Here is a 26,163-nt window from a genome sequence, read left to right on the forward strand (position 1 = left end):
TATTACTAAATAGTTTATATTCTTGATGCTGTTGTAAATGGTATTGTTTTGGGATTTTCTCTTTCTAATTATTCATTGCTAGTATATGAAAACACATTTAATTTTTTTGTATGTTGATCTTACATCCTACAATTTTGTATAATTACTTCTTGGTTCTAGTAGCTTTTTTGTAGACTCATGAAGATTTTTTTATAGACTCATGTAGACTCATGCAGATGATTATGTCTGCAAAGGAAGACAGCCCCCCCAACTCCCAATCTGGATACCTTTTATCTTTTTCTTGCCTTATTAAATGAGCTAGAACTTCCAGGGCAGGGTCAACTAGAAGTAGTAAAGGCAGACATACTGAATTGTTCCTAGCCTTAGAGGGAAAGCATTTGGGTTTGTTTGTTTTTTTAATTTAAAAAATTATTTTATTAGAAACACAAAGTAATAATCATCAAAGAAACTTTGTGGGGAGCCTGAGTGGCTCAGTTGGTTAAGCATCTGACTTGATTTCAGCTCAGGTCATGATCTCAGGGTTGTGAGATAGAGCCCCACATCTAGCTCCATGTTGGGTGTGGAGCCTGCTTAAGATTCTCTCCCTTAAAATACAAATCAAAACTACAATGAGATACCACCTCACTCACACCAGTCAGAATGGCTAAAATTAACAAGTCAAGAAATGACAGATGCTGACAAGGATGTGGAGAGAGGGAAACCCTCCTACACTGTTGGTGGGAATGCAAGCTGGTGCAACCACTCTGGAAAACCGTGTGGAGGTTCCTCAAAAAACTGAAAATAGAGCTACCCTATGACCCAGCGATTGCACTACTGGGTATATATCCTAAAGATACAAACGTGGTGCTCCGAAGGGGCACGTGCACCCGAATGTTTATAGCAGCAATGTCCACAATAGCCAAATTATGGAAAGAACCTAGATGTCCATCAACAGACGAATGGATAAAGAAGATGTGGTATATATACACAATGGAATACTATGCAGCCATCAAAAGAAATGAAATCTTGCCATTTGTGATGACATGGATGGAACTAGAGGGTATCATGCTTAGCGAAATAAGTCAATCGGAGAAAGACAACTATCATATGATCTCCCTGATATGAGGGAGAGGAGATGCAATGTGAGGGGGTTGGGGGGTAGGAAAAGAAAAAATGAAAGAAGGTGGGATTGGGAGGGAGACAAACCATAAAAGACTCAATCTCAAAAAACAGACTGAGAGTTGCTGGGGGGAGGGGGGACGGGAGAGGGTGGTGGGGATATGGACATTGGGGAGGGTATGTGCTATGATGAGTGCTGTGAAATGTGTAAACCTGGCGATTCACAGACCTGTACCCCTGGGGATAAAATTATATGTTTATTAAAAAAATTAATTAAAAAAAAAAGATTCTCTCCCTTTCCTCTGTCCCCTTCCCCCACTTGCACATTCTCTTTCTCTCTCTCTCTCTCTCTAAAAAAAAAAGCACAGCAAAGCAAAGCAACTTTATGAGGGTGAGTCAAAGTCTTCTAACAAAACACAGCATACTGAAACAATACTGTGCCTGCTTTCCTTTTTTTTTTTTTTAATCGACTTTAGTTTTCAAGGCAATGTTAGGTTCACAGCAAAAATGAGTAGAAAGTACACAGTTCACCTATACCTCCTATGCTGACACATATATAGCCTTGTCCACAATCAACATCCTGCACCATAATGGCACATTTGTTACTGCCTTTTTACTGTCCCCATTGTTTTGTTTTTTTCCAGAATGTTGTATATTTGGTATCATATGGTAAGTATCCTCTTCAGATTGGCTTCTTTCACTTAGTAATATGTATTTAAGTTTCCTCTATATCTTTTTCAGCCCTTTGTTCTTCTCTTCAAAGATGTTTTTGGGTATTTTGGGTCCTCTTCATTTCTACATAAATCTTAGAAATAGCTCATCAATATCTACAAAATAATCTTCTGGGATTTTACTGAAGGACCCATTGGTTGCTCCCAAGTCTTGAATTATGAATAAAGCTGTTATAGATCCATGTACAAGTTCTGTTTGGACATAATTTTTCAACTCGTTTGGGTAAATAAATACCAAGGAGTACAATTGCTAGATTATATGATAAGTATATGTTTAATTTTGTAAGAAACTCCCAAAATGTCTTCCAAAGTGGCTGTACTATTTTGAATTTTCACCAGGAGTGAATGAGAGTTCTTATTACCTCACATCTTTGCCAGAATTTGTTGTTGTCAGTGTTTTGAATTTGGATGCTAATAGGTTTGTTGTTTTAAGCATTGAGATTTCACCATTAAGTTTGAAGTTAGCTATAGATTTTTCATAGATGCCCTTTATGAGACTGAAGAAATTCTCTTCTATTTCTAGTTTATTGAGAGTTTTTATCAGGAATGGAAGTTGGATTCTGTTACATCCTTTTTTTTCTTTTTTTTTGCATAAATTGAGATGGTCATGTGATTTCTCTTTTTAGTTTGCTAATGTGATGAATTACACTGATTTATTTTCAAATGTTAAGCATTGCATTCCTGGGATAAACACTATTTGGCAATGATGCAGTACTTCAAATTTTTTGTTAGATTGAGTTGGCTGAATTTTGTTAAGTTTGTTTTTTTAATTGAAATTTTATCTTTTCAGTGTTGTTAAGTATTTTTGCATCAATTTTCATAAAGGATATTTGTCCAGGGGCACCTGGGTGGCTCAGTGGGTTAAAACCTCTGCCTTCAGCTCAGGTCATGGTCTCGGGGTCCTGGGATCAAGCCCCGTATTGGGCTCTCTGCTTGGCAGGGAACCTGCTTCCCCCTCTCTCTCTGCCTGCCTCTCTGCCTACTTGTGATCTCTCTCTTTCTCTCTGTCAAATAAATAAATAAATTTTTTTAAAAAAAGGATATTTGTCTGTGTTTTTATTTTCTTGTAACATCTTTGCCTGGTTTTGGTATCAGGGTGGTGCTGGCCTCATAAAAAGATTGGAAAATATTTCCTCCTCTTGAATTTTCTGGGAGAGTTTGTGTAGAATTGGTATTATTTCTTCCTTAAATGCATGGCAGAATATACCAGTGAAGCCATCTGGGCCTGCAGTCATCTTTTTGGGAAAGTTTCTACTTACAAATGAAATTTCTTTAATAGGTCTATTCATATTCAGATTATGTATTTATGAGTCAGATGATCTGTTTCAGAGTCAGATTATTTCTTTTAAAATTTTGTATTGTGATAAAATATTCATAACATACACTTTACCATTTTAAACATTTAAGAGTATAATTAAATGGTATTAAGCATATTCACAATATTCTCTAACCATCATCACAACCTATGTCTATCTATGCATCTGTCTTTTTTATCATTCCAAACAGAAACTCTATACCTATTAAACAGTAAATCAACCTTCCCCCATCCCCCTGCTCCTGCCAGTCCCTGGTAATCTCTATTCTTCTCTATGAATTTGCCTATTCCAGGTACCTCATGCAAGTGGAATTATACAATATTTGCCCTTTTATATATGGCTTACTCATTTAGCATAAAATACTCAAAGTTCATCCACACTGTAGCATGTATCAGAATTTTACTGCTTATTACAGTGATTTATTTCTCTTTGACAGGGTTTTGATAGCTTATGTTTTGCAAAGGATTTGTCTCCTTCATTTAAATTTTTGAATTGATTAACAAAGTTGTTAATAATGTTTCTTAATTTTCTTTTAATATCTATAAAGTCTATAGTGATGTCACCTCTCTCATTCTTAATATTGGGAATTCTTCTCCCCCTTTTTTTTTCCTGATACCCCTGGCAAGAGTTTCTCTGTTTCACTGACTCTATAAAAACCAACCAACCAAACAAACAAAATGAAACTTTTGCTTTCATCGATTTTGTTGTTTTTCTATTCTCTCTTTTGATTTAATTAAACTCTTACCTTTATTGTTTCTTTTCTTCTGCTTTGAGTTCAATTTGTTCTTCTTTCTCTTACTTCTTATGGTATAAACAGAAGTAATTTATTTGAGACTTTTTTCTCTAGTGCAAGCATTTGGTACTAAAAATTTCCCTATACATATTGCTTTCATTGCATCTCATAAACTTTGATGGGTTGCATTTTCATTTTGATTCAGTTCACTTTGGGTTTCTTCTTTGATATGGGTTATTTTTAAATGCATTATTTAATTCCCAATATCTGGGTATATTCCAGCCATCTTTGCATTACTGACTTTTTATTTAATTCCAATGTAGTCAGAGAACATACTTTGTTTGACTTAAACCTAGAGATTTTTTTATTACCAAGAATATAGCCTATATTAGCAAAATTTTGCACTACAAAATAATGTGTATTCTTTCATCAGGTGTAATGTTCTATAAATAGCAATTAGATCATGTTGGCTGAATGTCTTGTGCAAGTCTTTTATATCTTTGCTGAAATATCTAACTATGCTTTGGATTTGTCCAGTACTTCTTACAGTTCTATCCACTCTTGTTTTATATATTTTGAAGCTCTGTTGTGATGTACATTAATGTTTATGTTTGTTTTGTATACTCTTCATAAATTGCCTCCTTTATTATTATGAAATTACCGCTTTATCTCTGATAATATTTTTTGCTCTGAAATTTAATTTATTTGATAGCCACTCCTGATTTCTTTGGATTGGCATTAGAATAATACACCTTTTGTCTGTTTTTCACCTTTTATGCCTTCTTCTAACTTTTATTTTTAACTCATTCCTGTCTGTAGTTTAATGTGTTTCTTATAGAAGAATATGGTTTCCTTGTGGTTTTTTAAATCCATTTTGACTGTCTCTGCCTTTTGATTGGGGGTGTTTATGCCATTTACATTTAGTATGATTATTGATAAAACATATCAAAACCCAAACAGGGTTTCAATATATCATCTTGTTATTTGTTTTCTATTTGTTCCATCTTTCCTTTGTTCTTGTTTTCTTCCTCTGTCTTTTGGATTGAGTATTTTTTTTTAAAGATTTTGTTTATTTATTTGATAGAGATCACAAGCAGGCAGAGAGGCAGACAGAGAGAGAGGGGAAGCAGGCTCCCTGCTGAGCAGAGAGCCTGTGGACCGAGTATTTTTAATATTTAATTTTTCCTCCTTTCTTGGCTTATTAGCTATAACTCTTTGTTTTTTTATTTTAGTGATTGCTTAAGGGTTTATTGTGTACATCTTTAATGCACCATAGTTTAACTTAAAGTCATATTATGCTATTTTATGGATAGCATAAGAAATTTATAATAGTATAATTCCATTCTCCCTCTCCTGAACTTTGTGCCATTGTTCTCCTACCTGATATATTTATTATAAACTTTATCAACTATGGTTACCATTTCCATATTTAAAAATTAAATAATATTTTAAAACAAAAAATAAGTCATATTTATTCACATATGTATCATTTATGATGCTCTTTCTTTCTTTCTTTCTTTTTAAGATTTTATTTATTTATTTGACAGAGATCACAAGTAGGCAGAGAGGCAGGCAGAGAGAGAGGGGGGAAGCAGGCTCCCTGCCAAGCAGAGAGCCCATTGTGGGCTCAATCCCAGGACCCTGGGATCATGACCTGAACCAAAGGCAGAGGCTTAACTCACTGAGCCATCCAGGTGCCCCGATGCTCTTTATTCTTTATGCAAGTTCAGTTTCACATTTAGGACCATGCTCTTTCTCTATCTATGACTTAAAACTCTTATAGTGTATCTGTTGGTGATAAATTATTTCTGCTTTAATATATCCAAAAAAGTCCTCATTTTGCTTTTGTCTTTGAAGTATATTTTCATTAAGTATAGGATTCTAGTTTGACAGTTTTTGTTTCTTTCGGTACTTAGATATGTTGCTCTACTGTCCTCTGACTTGCTTTGTTTCCAAAAAGAGGTTGCTAACACTTTCATCAAAATGCAATGTATTTTTTTTTCTGGATGCTCTTAAGATTTCCTCTTTATTTCTGATTTTAAGCGATTTGATTATGATGTGCCTTTGTATGGTTTTCTTTATGTTTTGGGGATTTAGTGACTTCCTTAGACCTGTGGATTTAAAAATTTCTTTTTTTTTAAAGATTTTATTTATTTATTTGACAGAGACACAGTGAGAGAGGGAACACAAACAGGGGAAGTGGGAGAGGGAGAAGTGGGCTTCCTGCCGAGCAGGGAGCCAGATGTGGGGCTTGATCTCAGGACCCTGGGATCATGACCTGAGCTAAAGGCAGACATTTAATGACTGAGCCACCCAGGCACCCCTGGATTTATAATTTTCATCAAGTTTGAGAAATTAGGGCCATTATTTCTTAAAATACTTTTTCTGTCTCTTACCCCCACTTCACCCTGCTCTCAACACCTTCTCAAGTGGGGATTATATGTATAATAATTGTTCCATGGTTCACTGATGCTACATTCAGGGTTTTATTTATTTATTCATTTGGATCATTTTTTGTTATGTTCTCAAGCTCTTCTTCTTTTTCAGTGTCTAATATGCTGTATTTTTCATCTTTTGAATTTTGACTTTTTTTTTTAATGTCTCCGATATCACTACATAGCATGTTACATCTTTCCTCTACCTCCTTGAACATAATGGAATATGTCTACAATAACTGTCGTCTACTTTTATCATCATGGTCATTTCTGGGTTTGTGTATATTGATTTTTCTCTTCATTATGGGTTATATTTTCTTGCATGTTTGATAAGTTTTTAGATGATTCCAGACATTGTGAATTTTATCTTATTGAGTAATGAATGTTGTCCTACTTATATAAATATTCTTTTTTTTTAAGATTTTATTTATTTATTTGACAGAGAGAAATCACAAGTAAGCAGAGAGGCAGGCAGAGAGAGAGGAGGAAGCAGGCTCCCTGCTGAGCAGTAAGCCCAATGTGGGGCTCGAACCCAGGACCTGGGATCATGACCTGAGCCGAAGGCAGCGGCTTAACCCACTGAGCCACCCAGGCGCCCCTTATATAAATATTCTTAAACTTTGTTCTTCCGTGCAGTTAAGTTACTTGGGAACAGTTTGATATTTTTGAGGTTTTAAGATATATTTTGCTAGGCCTCACCAGAGCAAACTTTGCCCCACTACTAAGGCAATACCTTTTTGAGTACTCTACCCAATTCCCCATGAATCATGAGATTTTCTACTCTGACTGGTGACAGTATGAACTATTCCCAGCCCTGAGTAAGTTTCAGAGTTGCTCTTTCTGTCCTTTTGGGGTAGTTCTTTTCTAGCCTCATGTCATTTCCTCACAAGCATCCATTTATCAGTACTCACCTGAAGATCCCTGGGGGTCTTTAAAGATCTCCAAAGCTCTTTACCTCTTGAAGTTCTCTCTTCTTCAATATCTGCCCAGTGAATTCAAGCTGCTTTGACCTTGCCAGGTGTGCAGCCCAGTCTCTCCAACTCAGAGAAGCCACCAGGCCCAACCTGAGTTCCTCCTCCCTGTGCAAACTCTCTCCAGGCAGTACTCTGGGCCGACCTGACGACTCACTTCTTTGTTATCATTCTCAATGTTGTCTGATGTTTAATGTCTGAAGGTCAGTTTCATATATTTTTTTCAGATTTTCAATTGCTTCAAGAGGGTGGACAAATCACATTCCTATTACACAATCATCAGCCAAAACAGACATACAGTAATCTTGCTTGATGGATAAATTTAATTCTGAGATTTCAGTTATTTTTTTAAGTTTTCTTCTGCTTGTTGCATTTTTTTCTTTTTCAGGTTTCATTTTTCTTTCTGTTTCTGCTTGTCTTCTTTCCTGCTATAGGCTTTCTTCATGTGTTGAGTAATCCTTGCTTGTTTGCAATAATATTTTGCACATGTGAGGGAGGCCCTAAGAATCTTACCTACAGGGCTTGCCAAGTACTGGGATTCACAATGGGTGACCTGGTTGAGCTATTTTATTGGGGAAGCCCCAGTTGTCAATATCTGGAGATCTTATCTCTTTTCCTGCTTTGAGTCCCCCAAGGGAAAAAAATCTTCATTCTCCTGATTTTTTTTTTAAAGATTTTATTTATTTATTTGACAGAGAGAAATCACAAGTAAGCAGAGAGGCAGGCAGAGAGAGAGGAGGAAGCAGGCTCCCTGCTGAGCAGAAAGCCCGATGTGGGGCTCGAACCCAGGACCTGGGATCATGACCTGAGCCGAAGGCAGCGGCTTAACCCACTGAGCCACCCAGGCGCCCCCATTCTCCTGATTTTTTAAAACATTTTTTATTTGCATTTATTCTGTGCAGAATTTACTCCCAGGCCATAAGTTTTCATTTCTTCAGTTTCTTCTGGGATATCTTTTTCTTCTGTGCAACCTCCTCTTCTGGTATAGGAACAATCTGCTCTTTTTCAGTAAGGATCATCTCAATATGGCAGGGAGAGCTCATGTATGGGTTAATCTGACCATGAACCCTGTAAATTCTACACCGCATCTTGGGGACTTTGTTCACCTGAATGTGCTCAATGAGCAGAGAATTGACATCTAAATCCTTAAGTTCAGCATTTATTCTCTGCGTTTTTAAGCATGTGCAGTAAAAATTCAGCACTCTTTTTGGGCCACCGACCCTGTGTCCAGCCCCACTGTTTGGCTTGGGCACACCTACCATCTCCACCATTGTAGCGATGGAATGGCACACACTGCTTCTGCAAAGTGATGTCTTTCAGATACTTGGTGGCTTTTCAGATATGCATCCCCTGCCTGGGCAGTTTCGCATGTGTTCTTAAAGTGAATACAGACATTTGAACCTCTTGAATTGCATGATTTTGTAGGGTTTTCTGGGTCAAGCAAATAGTGAACCATTTTCAAAGGTCACCCCAGGCCACCGAGTGGAAGAGCTCTCCTGCATTTTTTGTATCTAGGTTACCAGTGTTTCTGGAGCAGAGGCAAGTAAGGGAACTGAGAAGTCTCAGCCTTTGGTATGTAGACTCTGTCCTAACCTCTCCTTTTTAGTTTTGGAACCTTACCTTCTTGGTGCCTGGTGTTCCCGAGTCTAGAGTTTCCATGGTTTAGCTTCTCATAGTAGAAAGCTCTGACCCGCTGAGAAGGGAGGGTGCTGGTAATTTGATGATGGTAACAGGGTGAGGGAGGGGATCCTGGGAAATCTGTCTATTTCTTGTATAGATTTTCAACCATTCTTGCTCATTTGAACCTCTCACAATCCCTTCATTGAGAGTTAACTTAATGCTTACAACTCCTGAGCCCTCTTCAGTTTCTGGAATTTCCCAGAGCTATTGTAGGTTCCACATTTCTCTGGTCTGTTAACATTTACCACTATCCAACTGCCCTCCAGCTTCTGATTATGTGGATGGAAAAATCACTTCTAAATTTCTCTGAGGATACTAACTAGATTTGTCAAGATGTCTCTGGTTCCTGGGTTGTCATTTTTTTCTAGGGAGCCAGATATTCCTTTCAGTCTTCTTGGTCTTTTTCTTTCAAATGGCCAGCTTTCCCATGGGCCTAGTTATCCTTGGTCTTCTGTTCATATTTTAGGATGAAGGACATTCTGTTTTCCCTCCCTTCTCCTATGGTCCTCTGACCTATTTCTTATATTCCACATATAAGTGAAACCATGATAATTGTCTTTCTCTAATTGACTTATTTCCCTCCAGTTCCAACTACGTTGATGTAAGTGGTAAATATTCATCTTTTCAGATGACTAATATTCCACCATATGTATATAATATAAACCATATACCATGTCTTCTTCATCCATTCATCTGTCGATGGGCATCCCAGCTCCTTCCACAGTGTGGCTACTGTGGACATTACTGCTATGAACACTGGGGTGCAGGTGCCCCTTGGGATCATTTCATTTGTATCTTTTGGGTAAATACTTAATAATGCAATTGCTGGGTCATAGGGTAGCTCTATTTTTAACTTCTTGAGGAATCTCCATACTGTTTTCCAGAGTGGCTGCACCAGCTTGCATTCTCATTCTCACCAACAGTGTCAGAGGGTTCCCCTTTCTCTGCATCCTTGCCAACATTTGTTGTTTCCTGTCTTGTTAATTTTAGCCATTTTGACTGATATAAGGTAGTAACTCATTGTGATTTTGATTTGTAGTTCCCTGATACCAAGGAATGTGGAGAATTTTTTCATGTGTCTGTTAACAGGCCGTACTCTTAAGTAAAGGAAAGTCCTGAGTAGAGGCAACCTATGTGGAGAGGGTCTTGCAAATCACTAGACTTTGTTTTAGGGTTCACAAATAACATTTTGGTGCTCTTGGGACCATCTCTGGACATTAAAATAGGAAGCACCAATACCTATATTAAGCACCATGGATTTCCTTGGCCAAATGTCTTTAGGAAGAACCTTCTGCTTGGTTACTTTGTCAGTTTGCCTAGGGATAAACATCTGATTATCAGTGTCTCCCTGTGAAATGGGCAGGGGTCTGGGGAAAGGACTGATTGACACAACTGTTTTGTTAACAAACCTTTCATTAAACATCCTCTTTGATTTCTTTTTTTCACTTTCAGCTGTGATCCTACAGCCTCTCCATACTCTGTTGGGAGCGTTGGCCACGGCTATGAGCCTACCACCATGTCGCTGTGCACTCATACTTGGCTCTGTCCCATTGGTTATCTGTGCCCTCTGCTCTCTATCTCCCTGTATCCATTTTAATGTCTTGTTTACCTATAACCCCTTCTTTAACCCCCCCTTCCTGTTTTGGGGGATTATTGCATTTTGTACCTCTTTATTGGGATTTGGAAGGAAAAAAAAAATCCATGTGTAAAATACACCATCTTAAATCACAAGTCTGTTTTCCCCTAGTTTTATGAGCCCTTAAGCTTCCACAGAATAAACACATAATTGCTTTTTTTTAATTTTTAAATTTTTATTTTTTCAGCATAACAGTATTCATTATTTTTGCACCACACCCAGTGCTCCATGCAATCCGTGCCCTCTACAATACCCACCACCTGGTGCCCCCAACCTCCCACCCCCCACCCCTTCAAAATTCTCAGATCGTTTTTCAGAGTCCATAGTCTCTCATGGTTCACCTCCCCTTCCAATTTCCCTCAACTCCCTTCTCCTCTGCATCTCCCCTTGTCCTCCATGCTATTTGTTATGCTCCACAAATAAGTGAAACCACATGATAATTGACTCTCTCTGCTTGACTTATTTCACTCAGCATAATCTCTTCCAGTCCCGTCCATGTTGCTACAAAACTTGGGTATTCATCCTTTCTTTTTACTTTTTTTTTTTTTTTTTTTTTACAGCTTTAGAAACATATATTTTTATCCCCAGGGGTACAGGTCTGCGAATCGCCAGGTTTACACACTTCACAGCACTCACCATAGCACATACCCTCCCCGATATCCATAACCCCACCCCCTCTCCCAACCCCCTCCCCCCATCAACCCTCAGTTTGTTTTGTGAGATTAAGAGTCACTTATGGTTTGTCTCCCTCCCAATCCCATCTTGTTTCATTTACTCTTCTCCTACCCCCTCGACCCCCCATGTTGCATCTCCTCTCCCTCATATCAGGGAGATCATATGATAGTTGTCTTTCTCCGATTGACTTATTTCGCTAAGCATGATACCCTCTAGTTCCATCCACGTCGTCGCAAATGGCAAGATTTCATTTCTTTTGATGGCTGCATAGTATTCCATTGTGTATATATACCACATCTTCTTTATCCATTCGTCTGTAGATGGACATCTAGGTTCTTTCCATAGTTTGGCTATTGTAGACATTGCTGCTATAAACATTCGGGTGCACGTGCCCCTTCGGATCACTACGTTTGTATCTTTAGGGTAAATACCCAGCAGTGCAATTGCAGGGTCATAGGGTAGTTCTATTTTCAACATTTTGAGGAACCTCCATGCTGTTTTCCAGAGTGGTTGCACCAGCTTGCATTCCCACCAACAGTGTAGGAGGGTTCCCCTTTCTCCGCATCCTCGCCAGCATCTGCCATTTCCTGACTTGTTAATTTTAGCCATTCTGACTGGTGTGAGGTGATATCTCATGGTGGTTTTGATTTGTATTTCCCTGATGCCGAGTGATATGGAGCACTTTTTCATGTGTCTGTTGGCCATCTGGATGTCTTCTTTGCAGAAATGTCTGTTCATGTCCTCTGCCCATTTCTTGATTGGATTATTTGTTCTTTGGGTGTTGAGTTTGCTAAGTTCTTTATAGATTTTGGACACTAGCCCTTTATCTGATATGTCGTTTGCAAATATCTTCTCCCATTCTGTCAGTTGTCTTTTGGTTTTGTTCACTGTTTCCTTTGCTGTGCAAAAGCTTTTGATCTTGATAAAATCCCAAAAGTTCATTTTTGCCCTTGCTTCCCTTGCCTTTGGTGATGTTCCTAGGAAGATGTTGCTGCGGCTGAGGTCGAAGAGGTTGCTGCCTGTGTTCTCCTCGAGGATTTTGATGGATTCCTTTCTCACATTGAGATCCTTCATCCATTTTGAGTCTATTTTCGTGTGTGGTGTAAGGAAATGATCCAATTTCATTTTTCTGCATGTGGCTGTCCAATTTTCCCAACACCATTTATTGAAGAGGCTGTCTTTTTTCCATTGGACATTCTTTCCTGCTTTGTCGAAGATGAGTTGACCATAGAGTTGAGGGTCCATTTCTGGGCTCTCTATTCTGTTCCATTGATCTATGTGTCTGTTTTTGTGCCAGTACCATGCTGTCTTGATGATGACAGCTTTGTAATAGAGCTTGAAGTCCGGAATTGTGATGCCACCAACTTTGGCTTTCTTTTTCAATATTCCTTTGGCTATTTGAGGTCTTTTCTGGTTCCATATAAATTTTAGGATTATTTGTTCCATTTCTTTGAAAAAAATGGATGGTACTTTGATAGGAATTGCATTAAATGTGTAGATTGATTTAGGTAGCATAGACATTTTCACAATATTTATTCTTCCAATCCAGGAGCATGGAACATTTTTCCATTTCTTTGTGTCTTCCTCAATTTCTTTCATGAGTACTTTATAGTTTTCTGAGTATAGATTCTTAGCCTCTTTGGTTAGGTTTATTCCTAGGTATCTTATAGTTTTGGGTGCAATTGTAAATGGGGTGGACTCCTTAATTTCTCTTTCTTCTGTCTTGTTGTTGGTGTAGAGAAATGCAACTGATTTCTGTGCATTGATTTTATATCCTGACACTTTACTGAATTCCTGTACAAGTTCTAGCAGTTTTGGAGTGGAGTCTTTTGGGTTTTCCACATATAGTATCATATCATCTGCAAAGAGTGATAGTTTGACTTCTTCTTTGCCGATTTGGATGCCTTTAATTTCCTTTTGTTGTCTGATTGCTGAGGCTAGGACTTCTAGTACTATGTTGAATAGCAGTGGTGATAACGGACATCCCTGCCGTGTTCCTGACCTTAGCGGAAAAGCTTTCAGTTTTTCTCCATTGAGAATGATATTTGCGGTGGGTTTTTCATAGATGGCTTTGATAATATTGAGGTATGTGCCGTCTATCCCTACACTTTGAAGAGTTTTGATCAGGAAGGGATGCTGTACTTTGTCAAATGCTTTTTCAGCATCTATGGAGAGTATCATATGGTTCTTGTTCTTTCTTTTATTAATGTGTTGTATCACATTGATTGATTTGCGGATGTTGAACCAGCCCTGCAGCCCTGGAATAAATCCCACTTGGTCGTGGTGAATAATCCTTTTAACGTACTGTTGAATCCTATTGGCTAGTATTTTGGCGAGAATTTTTGCATCTGTGTTCATCAAGGATATTGGTCTGTAGTTCTCTTTTTTGTTGGGATCCTTGTCTGGTTTTGGGATCAAGGTGATGCTGGCCTCATAAAATGAGTTTGGAAGTTTTCCTTCTATTGCTATTTTTTGGAACAGTTTCAGGAGAATAGGAATTAGTTCTTCTTTAAATGTTTGGTAGAATTCCCCCGGGAAGCCGTCTGGCCCTGGGCTTTTGTTTGTTTGGAGATTTTTGATGACTGTTTCAATCTCCTTACTGGTTATGGGTCTGTTCAGGCTTTCTATTTCTTCCTGGTTCAGTTGTGGTAGTTTATATGTCTCTAGGAATGCATCCATTTCTTCCAGATTGTCAAATTTGTTGGCGTAGAGTTGCTCATAGTATGTTCTTATAATTGTCTGTATTTCTTTGGTGTTCGTTGTGATCTCTCCTCTTTCATTCATGATTTTATTTATTTGGGTCCTCTCTCTTTTCTTTTTGATAAGTCTGGCCAGGGGTTTATCAATCTTATTAATTCTTTCAAAGAACCAGCTCCTAGTTTCGTTGATTTGTTCTATTCTTTTTTTGGTTTCTATTTCATTGATTTCTGCTCTGATCTTTATGATTTCTCTTCTCCTGCTGGGTTTAGGGTTTCTTTCTTGTTCTTTCTCCAGCTCCTTTAGGTGTAGGGTTAGGTTGTGTACCTGAGACCTTTCTTGTTTCTTGAGAAAGGCTTGTACCGCTATATATTTTCCTCTCAGGACTGCCTTTGTTGTGTCCCACAGATTCTGAACCGTTGTGTTTTCATTATCATTTGTTTCCATAATTTTTTTCAATTCTTCTTTAATTTCCTGGTTGACCCATTCATTCTTTAGAAGGATGCTGTTTAGTCTCCATGTATTTGGGTTCTTTCCAAATTTCCTCTTGTTATTGAGTTCTAGCTTTAGAGCATTGTGGTCTGAAAATATGCAGGGGATGATCCCAATCTTTTGATACCGGTTGAGACTTGATTTAGGACCAAGAATGTGATCTATTCTGGAGAATGTTCCATGTGCACTAGAGAAGAATGTGTATTCTGTTGCTTTGGGATGAAATGTTCTGAATATATCTGTGATGTCCATCTGGTCCAGTGTGTCATTTAAGGCCTTGATTTCCTTGTTGATCTTTTGCTTGGATGATCTGTCCATTTCAGTGAGGGGAGTGTTAAAATCCCCTACTATTATTGTATTCTTGTCGATGTGTTTCTTTGATTTTGTTATTAATTGGTTTATATAGTTGGCTGCTCCCACGTTAGGGGCATAGATATTTAAAATTGTTAGATCTTCTTGTTGGACAGTTCCTTTGAGTATGATATAGTGTCCTTCCTCATCTCTTATTATAGTCTTTGGCTTAAAATCTAATTGATCTGATATAAGGATTGCCACTCCTGCTTTCTTCTGATGTCCATTAGCATGGTAAATTCTTTTCCATCCCCTCACTTTAAACCTGGAGGTGTCTTCGGGTTTAAGATGAGTTTCTTGTAGGCAACATATAGATGGTTTTTGTTTTTTTATCCATTCTGATACCCTGTGTCTTTTGATTGGGGCATTTAGCCCATTAACATTCAGGGTAAGTATTGAGAGATATGAATTTAGTGCCATTGTATTGCTTGTAAGGTGACTGTTATTGTATATTGTCTCTGTTTCTTTCTGATCTACTACTTTGAGGGTCTCTCTTTGCTTAGAGGACCCCTTTCATATTTCCTGTAGAGCTGGTTTGGTATTTGCAAATTCATTCAGTTTTTGTTTGTCCTGGAAGCTTTTAATCTCTCCGTCTATTTTCAATGATAGCCTAGCTGGATATAGTATTCTTGGCTGCATGTTTTCTCATTTAGTACTCTGAATATATCATGCCAGCTCTTTCTGGCCTGCCAGGTCTCTGTGGATAAGTCTGCTGCCAATCTAATATTTTTACCATTGTACGTTACAGACTTCTTTTCCCGGGCTGCTTTCAGGATCTTTTCTTTGTCACTAAGACTTGTCAATTTTACTATTAGGTGATGGGGTGTGGACCTATTCTTATTGATTTTGAGGGGGGTTCTCTGAACCTCCTGAATTTTGATGCTTGTTCCCTTTGCCATATTGGGGAAATTCTCTCCAATAATTCTCTCCAATATACCTTCTGCTCCGCTCTCTGTTTCCTCTTCTTCTGGAATCCCAATTATTCTAATGTTGATTCGTCTTATGGTGTCACTTATCTCTCGAATTCTCCCCTCGTGGTCCAGTAGCTGTTTGTCCCTCTTTTGCTCAGCTTCTTTATTCTCTGTCATTTAGTCTTCTATATCGCTAATTCCTTCTTCTGCCTCATTTATCCTAGCAGTGAGAGCCTCCATTTTTGATTGCACCTCATTAATAGCTTTTTTGATTTCAACTTGGTTAGATTTTAGTTCTCTTATTTCTCCAGAAAGGGCTTTTATATCTCCTGAGAGGGTTACTTTAATATCTTCCATGCCTTTTCAAGCCCAGCTAGAACCTTGAGAATCGTCATTCTGAACTCTATATCTGACATATTACCAATGTCTGTATTGATTAGGCCCCTAGCCTTTGGTATTGCCTCTTGTTCTTTTTTTTGGTTGTGAATTTTTCCGCCTTGTCATTTTGTCCAGATAAGAGTTTATGAAGGAGCAAGTAAAATACTAAAAGGGTGGCAACAACCCCAGGAAAATATGCTTTAGCCAAATCAGAAGAGATCCTGAATTGTGAGGGGGGAGAAAGGGGATAAAAAGGGGTTCAGAAAGAAAGAAAAAAAAAAGAAACTATTAAAAAAAAAAGAAAGCTGATAAAGAAAAAATATAAAAAGAGGAAAAAATATATATATATATTAGATAAACTATTTAAAAAAACGTTAAAGGGGGGAGGAGTCAAGATGGCGGAGAAGTAGCAGGCTGAGACTACTTCGGGTAGCGGGAGATCAGCTAAATAGCTTATCTAAAGATTGCAAACACCTACAAATCCAATGGGAGATTGAAGAGAAGTAGAACAGCGATTCCAGAAACAGAAAATCAACCACTTTCTGCAAGGTAGGACTGGCGGAAAAGTGAATCCAAAGCGACGGGCAGATAGACCGCGGGGGGAGGGGCCGGCTCCCGGCGAGCGGCGGAGCAATGGAGCAAAATCGGGACTTTTAAAAGTCTGTTCCGCTGAGGGACATCGCTCCAGAGGCTTAACTGGGGTGAAGCCCAGGCGGGGTCAGTGCGGCCTCAGGTCCCGCAGGGTCGCAGAAGGATCGGGGGTGTCTGAGTGTCGCAGAGCTTACAGGTATTAGAACGGGGAAGCCGGCTACAGAGACAGAGCCGAGGAGTGACTCTCAGCTCGGGGTTGCCTTGAACCGGTCGCAGGCTCAGTCAGCTCGGAGCACGGCCGGAGGCTAGGGTGACGGGAGTCATTTGGCGCTGTTCTCTGAGGGCGCACTGAGGAGTGGGGCCCTGGGCTCTCGGCTCCTCCGGGCCGGAGACCGGGAGGCCGCCATCTTCATTCCCGTCCTCCGGACTCTACGGAAAGCGCTCAGGGAACAAAAGCTCCCGAAAGCGAACCCGAGCGGATGACTCAGCGCGGCCCCGGGTAAGGGCGGTGCAACTCCGCCTGGGGCAAAGACGCTTGAGAATCACTACAACGGGCCCCTCCCCCAGAAGATCTACGGGAAACCCAGCCAGGACCAAGTTCACCTACCAAGGAGAACGGCGGAATTCCAGAGGAGAAGAAAGCAAAGCACGGAACTCATGGCTTTCTCCCCATGATTTTTTAGCCTTGCAGTGAATTTAATTTTTTTTTCTTTTTCAATTTTTTTTTTCTTTTTCTCTTCTTCTGCTAAATTTTTTTTTAACTTTTACCGTTTTCTTTTTTTAACGTTTTTTAAATAGTTTATCTAATATATATATATTTTTTTTCCTCTTTTTATATTTTTTCTTTATCGGCTTTCTTTTTTTTTTAATAGTTTCTTTTTTTTTTCTTTCTTTCTGAACCCCTTTTTATCCCCTTTCTCCCCCCTCACAATTCAGGATCTCTTCTGATTTGGCTAAAGCATATTTTCCTGGGGTTGTTGCCACCCTTTTAGTATTTTACTTGCTCCTTCATAAACTCTTATCTGGACAAAATGACAAGGCGGAAAAATTCACAACCAAAAAAAAGAACAAGAGGCAATACCAAAGGCTAGGGGCCTAATCAATACAGACATTGGTAATATGTCAGATATAGAGTTCAGAATGACGATTCTCAAGGTTCTAGCTGGGCTTGAAAAAGGCATGGAAGATATTAAAGTAACCCTCTCAGGAGATATAAAAGCCCTTTCTGGAGAAATAAGAGAACTAAAATCTAACCAAGTTGAAATCAAAAAAGCTATTAATGAGGTGCAATCAAAAATGGAGGCTCTCACTGCTAGGATAAATGAGGCAGAAGAAGGAATTAGCGATATAGAAGACTAAATGACAGAGAATAAAGAAGCTGAGCAAAAGAGGGACAAACAGCTACTGGACCACGAGGGGAGAATTCGAGAGATAAGTGACACCATAAGACGAATCAACATTAGAATAATTGGGATTCCAGAAGAAGAGGAAACAGAGAGCGGAGCAGAAGGTATATTGGAGAGAATTATTGGAGAGAATTTCCCCAATATGGCAAAGGGAACAAGCATCAAAATTCAGGAGGTTCAGAGAACCCCCCTCAAAATCAATAAGAATAGGTCCACACCCCATCACCTAATAGTAAAATTGACAAGTCTTAGTGACAAAGAAAAGATCCTGAAAGCAGCCCGGGAAAAGAAGTCTGTAACGTACAATGGTAAAAATATTAGATTGGCAGCAGACTTATCCACAGAGACCTGGCAGGCCAGAAAGAGCTGGCATGATATATTCAGAGTACTAAATGAGAAAAACATGCAGCCAAGAATACTATATCCAGCTAGGCTATCATTGAAAATAGACGGAGAGATTAAAAGCTTCCAGGACAAACAAAAACTGAATGAATTTGCAAATACCAAACCAGCTCTACAGGAAATATGAAAGGGGTCCTCTAAGCAAAGAGAGACCCTCAAAGTAGTAGATCAGAAAGAAACAGAGACAATATACAATAACAGTCACCTTACAAGCAATACAATGGCACTAAATTCATATCTCTCAATACTTACCCTGAATGTTAATGGGCTAAATGCCCCAATCAAAAGACACAGGGTATCAGAATGGATAAAAAAACAAAAACCATCTATATGTTGCCTACAAGAAACTCATCTTAAACCCGAAGACACCTCCAGGTTTAAAGTGAGGGGATGGAAAAGAATTTACCATGCTAATGGACATCAGAAGAAAGCAGGAGTGGCAATCCTTATATCAGATCAATTAGATTTTAAGCCAAAGACTATAATAAGAGATGAGGAAGGACACTATATCATACTCAAAGGAACTGTCCAACAAGAAGATCTAACAATTTTAAATATCTATGCCCCTAACGTGGGAGCAGCCAACTATATAAACCAATTAATAACAAAATCAAAGAAACACATCGACAAGAATACAATAATAGTAGGGGATTTTAACACTCCCCTCACTGAAATGGACAGATCATCCAAGCAAAAGATCAACAAGGAAATCAAGGCCTTAAATGACACACTGGACCAGATGGACATCACAGATATATTCAGAACATTTCATCCCAAAGCAACAGAATACACATTCTTCTCTAGTGCACATGGAACATTCTCCAGAATAGATCACATTCTTGGTCCTAAATCAAGTCTCAACCGGTATCAAAAGATTGGGATCATCCCCTGCATATTTTCAGACCACAATGCTCTAAAGCTAGAACTCAATAACAAGAGGAAATTTGGAAAGAACCCAAATACATGGAGACTAAACAGCATCCTTCTAAAGAATGAATGGGTCAACCAGGAAATTAAAGAAGAATTGAAAAAAATTATGGAAACAAATGATAATGAAAACACAACGGTTCAGAATCTGTGGGACACAACAAAGGCAGTCCTGAGAGGAAAATATATAGCGGTACAAGCCTTTCTCAAGAAACAAGAAAGGTCTCAGGTACACAACCTAACCCTACACCTAAAGGAGCTGGAGAAAGAACAAGAAAGAAACCCTAAACCCAGCAGGAGAAGAGAAATCATAAAGATCAGAGCAGAAATCAATGAAATAGAAACCAAAAAAAGAATAGAACAAATCAACGAAACTAGGAGCTGGTTCTTTGAAAGAATTAATAAGATTGATAAACCCCTGGCCAGACTTATCAAAAAGAAAGAGAGAGGACCCAAATAAATAAAATCATGAATGAAAGAGGAGAGATCACAACGAACACCAAAGAAATACAGACAATTATAAGAACATACTATGAGCAACTCTACGCCAACAAATTTGACAATCTGGAAGAAATGGATGCATTCCTAGAGACATATAAACTACCACAACTGAACCAGGAAGAAATAGAAAGCCTGAACAGACCCATAACCAGTAAGGAGATTGAAACAGTCATCAAAAATCTCCAAACAAACAAAAGCCCAGGGCCAGACGGCTTCCCGGGGGAATTCTACCAAACATTTAAAGAAGAACTAATTCCTATTCTCCTGAAACTGTTCCAAAAAATAGCAATAGAAGGAAAACTTCCAAACTCATTTTATGAGGCCAGCATCACCTTGATCCCAAAACCAGACAAGGATCCCAACAAAAAAGAGAACTACAGACCAATATCCTTGATGAACACAGATGCAAAAATTCTCGCCAAAATACTAGCCAATAGGATTCAACAGTACGTTAAAAGGATTATTCACCACGACCAAGTGGGATTTATTCCAGGGCTGCAGGGCTGGTTCAACATCCGCAAATCAATCAATGTGATACAACACATTAATAAAAGAAAGAACAAGAACCATATGATACTCTCCATAGATGCTGAAAAAGCATTTGACAAAGTACAGCATCCCTTCCTGATCAAAACTCTTCAAAGTGTAGGGATAGACGGCACATACCTCAATATTATCAAAGCCATCTATGAAAAACCCACCGCAAATATCATTCTCAATGGAGAAAAACTGAAAGCTTTTCCGCTAAGGTCAGGAACACGGCAGGGATGTCCGTTATCACCACTGCTATTCAACATAGTACTAGAAGTCCTAGCCTCAGCAATCAGACAACAAAAGGAAATTAAAGGCATCCAAATCGGCAAAGAAGAAGTCAAACTATCACTCTTTGCAGATGATATGATACTATATGTGGAAAACCCAAAAGACTCCACTCCAAAACTGCTAGAACTTGTACAGGAATTCAGTAAAGTGTCAGGATATAAAATCAATGCACAGAAATCAGTTGCATTTCTCTACACCAACAACAAGACAGAAGAAAGAGAAATTAAGGAGTCCACCCCATTTACAATTGCACCCAAAACTATAAGATACCTAGGAATAAACCTAACCAAAGAGGCTAAGAATCTATACTCAGAAAACTATAAAGTACTCATGAAAGAAATTGAGGAAGACACAAAGAAATGGAAAAATGTTCCATGCTCCTGGATTGGAAGAATAAATATTGTGAAAATGTCTATGCTACCTAAATCAATCTACACATTTAATGCAATTCCTATCAAAGTACCATCCATTTTTTTCAAAGAAATGGAACAAATAATCCTAAAATTTATATGGAACCAGAAAAGACCTCGAATAGCCAAAGGAATATTGAAAAAGAAAGCCAAAGTTGGTGGCATCACAATTCCGGACTTCAAGCTCTATTACAAAGCTGTCATCATCAAGACAGCATGGTACTGGCACAAAAACAGACACATAGATCAATGGAACAGAATAGAGAGCCCAGAAATGGACCCTCAACTCTATGGTCAACTCATCTTCGACAAAGCAGGAAAGAATGTCCAATGGAAAAAAGACAGCCTCTTCAATAAATGGTGTTGGGAAAATTGGACAGCCACATGCAGAAAAATGAAATTGGATCATTTCCTTACACCACACACGAAAATAGACTCAAAATGGATGAAGGATCTCAATGTGAGAAAGGAATCCATCAAAATCCTCGAGGAGAACACAGGCAGCAACCTCTTCGACCTCAGCCGCAGCAACATCTTCCTAGGAACATCACCAAAGGCAAGGGAAGCAAGGGCAAAAATGAACTTTTGGGATTTTATCAAGATCAAAAGCTTTTGCACAGCAAAGGAAACAGTGAACAAAACCAAAAGACAACTGACAGAATGGGAGAAGATATTTGCAAACGACATATCAGATAAAGGGCTAGTGTCCAAAATCTATAAAGAACTTAGCAAACTCAACACCCAAAGAACAAATAATCCAATCAAGAAATGGGCAGAGGACATGAACAGACATTTCTGCAAAGAAGACATCCAGATGGCCAACAGACACATGAAAAAGTGCTCCATATCACTCGGCATCAGGGAAATACAAATCAAAACCACCATGAGATAGCACCTCACACCAGTCAGAATGGCTAAAATTAACAAGTCAGGAAATGGCAGATGCTGGCGAGGATGCGGAGAAAGGGGAACCCTCCTACACTGTTGGTGGGAATGCAAGCTGGTGCAACCACTCTGGAAAACAGCATGGAGGTTCCTCAAAATGTTGAAAATAGAACTACCCTATGACCCTGCAACTGCACTGCTGGGTATTTACCCTAAAGATACAAACGTAGTGATCCGAAGGGGCACGTGCACCCGAATGTTTATAGCAGCAATGTCTACAATAGCCAAACTATGGAAAGAACCTAGATGTCCATCTACAGACGAATGGATAAAGAAGATGTGGTATATACACAATGGAATACTATGCAGCCATCAAAAGAAATGAAATCTTGCCATTTGCGACGACGTGGATGGAACTAGAGGGTATCATGCTTAGCGAAATAAGTCAATCGGAGAAAGACAACTATCATATGATCTCCCTGATATGAGGGAGAGGAGATGCAACATGGGGGGTCGAGGGGGTAGGAGAAGAGTAAATGAAACAAGATGGGATTGGGAGGGAGACAAACCATAAGTGACTCTTAATCTCACAAAACAAACTGAGGGTTGATGGGGGGAGGGGGTTGGGAGAGGGGGTGGGGTTATGGATATCGGGGAGGGTATGTGCTATGGTGAGTGCTGTGAAGTGTGTAAACCTGGCGATTCGCAGACCTGTACCCCTGGGGATAAAAATATATGTTTCTAAAGCTGTAAAAAAAAAAAAAAAAAAAAAAAGTAAAAAGAAAGGATGAATACCCAAGTTTTGTAGCAACATGGACGGGACTGGAAGAGATTATGCTGAGTGAAATAAGTCAAGCAGAGAGAGTCAATTATCATGTGGTTTCACTTATTTGTGGAGCATAACAAATAGCATGGAGGACAAGGGGAGATGCAGAGGAGAAGGGAGTTGAGGGAAATTGGAAGGGGAGGTGAACCATGAGAGACTATGGACTCTGAAAAACGATCTGAGAATTTTGAAGGGGTGGGGGGTGGGAGGTTGGGGGCACCAGGTGGTGGGTATTGTAGAGGGCACGGATTGCATGGAGCACTGGGTGTGGTGCAAAAATAATGAATACTGTTATGCTGAAAAAAATTAAAAAATTAAAAAAAAATAAAAATAAAAATAAAAAAACGTTAAAAAAGAAAACGGTAAAAGTTAAAAAAATTTAGCAGAAGAAGAGAAAAAGAAAAAAAAATGAAAAAGAAAAAAAAAATTAAATTAACTGCAAGGCTAAAAAATCATGGGGAGAATGCCATGAGTTCCGTGCTTTGCTTTCTTCTCCTCTGGAATTCCGCTGCTCTCCTTGGTATTGAAACTGCACTCCTTGGTAGGTGAACTTGGTCCTGGCTGGGTTTCCCATTGATCTTCTGGGGGAGGGGCCTGTTGTAGTGATTCTCAAGCGTCTTTGCCCCAGGCAGAGTTGCACCGCCCTTACCCAGGGCCTGCACTGAGTAGCTGAGTAATCCGCTCGGGTTTGCTTTCGGGAGCTTTTGTTCCCTGAGTGCTTTCCGTAGAGTTCCGGAGGACGGGAATGAAGATGGCGGCCTCCCGGTCTCCGGCCCGGAGATGCCGAGAGCCCGGGGCTCCACTCCTCAGTGCACCCTCAGAGAACAGCGCCCAATGACTCCCGTCACCCTGGCCCCCGGCCACGCTCCGAGCTGACCGAGCCTGCGACCGGTTCAAGGCAACCCCGAGCTGAGAGTCACTCCTCGGCTCTGTCTCTGTAGCCGGCTTCCCCGTTCTAATACCTGTAAGCTCTGCGACACTCAGACACCCCCGATCCTTCTGCGTCCCTGCGGGACCTGAGGCCCCGCTGACCCCGCCTGGGCTTCACCCCAGTTAAGCCTCTGGAGCGATGTCCCTCAGCGGAACAGACTTTTAAAAGTCCTGATTTTGCTCGGTTGCTCCACCGCTCGCCGGGAGCCGGCCCCTCCCCCCGCGGTCTATCTGCCCGTCGCTTTGGATTCACTTTTCCGCCAGTCCTACCTTTCAGATAGTGGTTGATTTTCTGTTTCTAGAATTGCTGTTCTTCTTCTCTTCAATCTCCCGTTGGATTTGTAGGTGTTTGCAATCTTTAGATAAGCTATTTAGCTGATCTCCCGCTACCCGAAGTAGTCTCAGCCTGCTACTTCTCCGCCATCTTGACTCCTCCCCCCTCCATAATTGCTTTTTTCTTAACCCAGGAAAACATCTAAGTTAGAGTCAATGAACCTTCCAAATTCTTGAGCCAACCAGTGCAATGTCTCTGTGATGCACAGACTTTATGTCTACCAAATTTATGGGGGTAGCGTAGTCACCTGGGATGGATCGGAAGCCAGATATACTGTAACAAGATCTCTGACTCCCAAGGATTACAAAATGCCAAATTATGACAATGTAGACCCCATAAAGAAACTGAAGCTGCATCTTGGAGTCTGAGTTAGAGCCTGAGCATACTGGTCCTTGGGTGATCCTATCTCACAAATAATACATTATTTGAGGCCCTGTCCTGGATGGGGATTGCTGCAATATCTATGTAAGGGACCTGTTGTTCAGGTGTCTGTAGCTCCAACCCATCATCCTGGTGCTGTGGTTTCACTGACACCAGAGTCCCCATGGGTGATGTATCATACATCAGGGAAATGTTCCCTGGAGAAAAGAAAAGATCTGCAAGAAAACTCTTAATAATTACTGGGGGAAAAAATTGCCACCATGCTGCATATAAAAAGTCACTCTCTCCCGACAAGTAGAAGAGAATATAGATACTCACTTTGCTTCTCCCAGATCATCTCCTGCACTCATACAATATGTTTAGATGTAAGTAAGAGTAATTCTTCAATCCACCCTCCAATTAAAAAAAAATTCTGTATTCCCTGAGTATCTCTGAACCTCCACAGATTTAAAGATGGATAAGCATTAAAATGTCACAATCTCCTAGACTTGGTGCTTTTAAATTTCCTGTTTCACAACTCCTGAGATGTAATTTCAAGTGCAAAAATATCTGTCAGGGAGGATATTAAACAACGCCACACTTTCAGCTGTTCGGTCTTCAGCTATTTACAGATATGTTTCAAAAACATACCATTTAAATATGAACAGCAACTTCCTGTTAAACTTTGGATGTAGAAACCGGCAAGAAATATGGACCCCGGTGGTGAGGGAGGAAAAAATAGTTTCTGTATACAAAGCCTTAACATAATAAACAAGCAGAAGAACTTCCTGATAAATAGCGCCAAGCAAACATTCATATCCTTGCCTCTGCTGTATTCAAAATATTTTTACTAGACCAAGTGCAAAGTATTATTATCATTAATATTAAGTTTATCCTTTTTGGAACTGATCCAGGCTCCAGTTCTACCAGAAGGTCTGGTAGGAGCCAAGGGTATGGACGTTTATCATGGCAGTTACTTTGGTTTTAATTCTCTTCATATAAATGTTGCAGAGCTATGGATGGATATTAACATTACTGTGCTTGATGAAATCCACGCCCATCAGCCTCTGGGGCCCTGCAGCAGCCACCCCACAAAATCATCAAAACGGAAATTCCCAGGCAGTAAACAGACAGATCCAGCGACAGTCTCTGAAGGCAGCGCCAGGAAGCTGGGCAAGGACAGTCGCAAAGACATCTGGGTCCCCACAGGTTCCTTCTAGCCACCTGGAAACCCAACGAGGGCAGGAACATAAACACCCAGGACCCAGGACCTTACAGAAACCACTCGTTTGTGTTCTCTTCATTCGCCAAAGCAAAATGCAAATCTGGTTGTTCTCTTTATTTAAACCAAAAATGAAACACTTTTTTTTTTTTTTTTTAAATTTTTTTATTTTTTCAGCATAACAGCACCCAGTGCTCCATGCAATCTGTGCCCTCCACAATACCCACCACCTGGTGCCCCAACCTCCCACCCCCCACCCCTTCAAAATTCCCAGATCGTTTTTCAGAGTCCATAGTCTCTCATGGTTCACCTCCCCTTCCAATTTCCCTCAACTCCCCTCTCCATCTCCCCTTGTCCTCCATGCTATTTGTTATGCTCCACAAATAAGTGAAACCATATGATAATTGACTCTCTCTGCTTGACTTATTTCACTCAGCATAATC

The 26,163-nt window shown here is 39.7% G+C and overlaps 1 pseudogene; it reads right to left on the reverse strand.

Moving 5' to 3' along the window:
* Positions 1 to 8,189: 8,189 nt before the first annotated feature.
* Positions 8,190 to 8,740, reverse strand: LOC125104135 (60S ribosomal protein L17-like; annotated as a pseudogene).
* Between the last annotated feature and the right edge of the window lie 17,423 nt (positions 8,741 to 26,163).

The sequence above is a fragment of the Lutra lutra genome, chromosome 7 (genome assembly GCF_902655055.1).
Source record: "Lutra lutra chromosome 7, mLutLut1.2, whole genome shotgun sequence".
Classification (NCBI taxonomy): domain Eukaryota; kingdom Metazoa; phylum Chordata; class Mammalia; order Carnivora; family Mustelidae; genus Lutra; species Lutra lutra.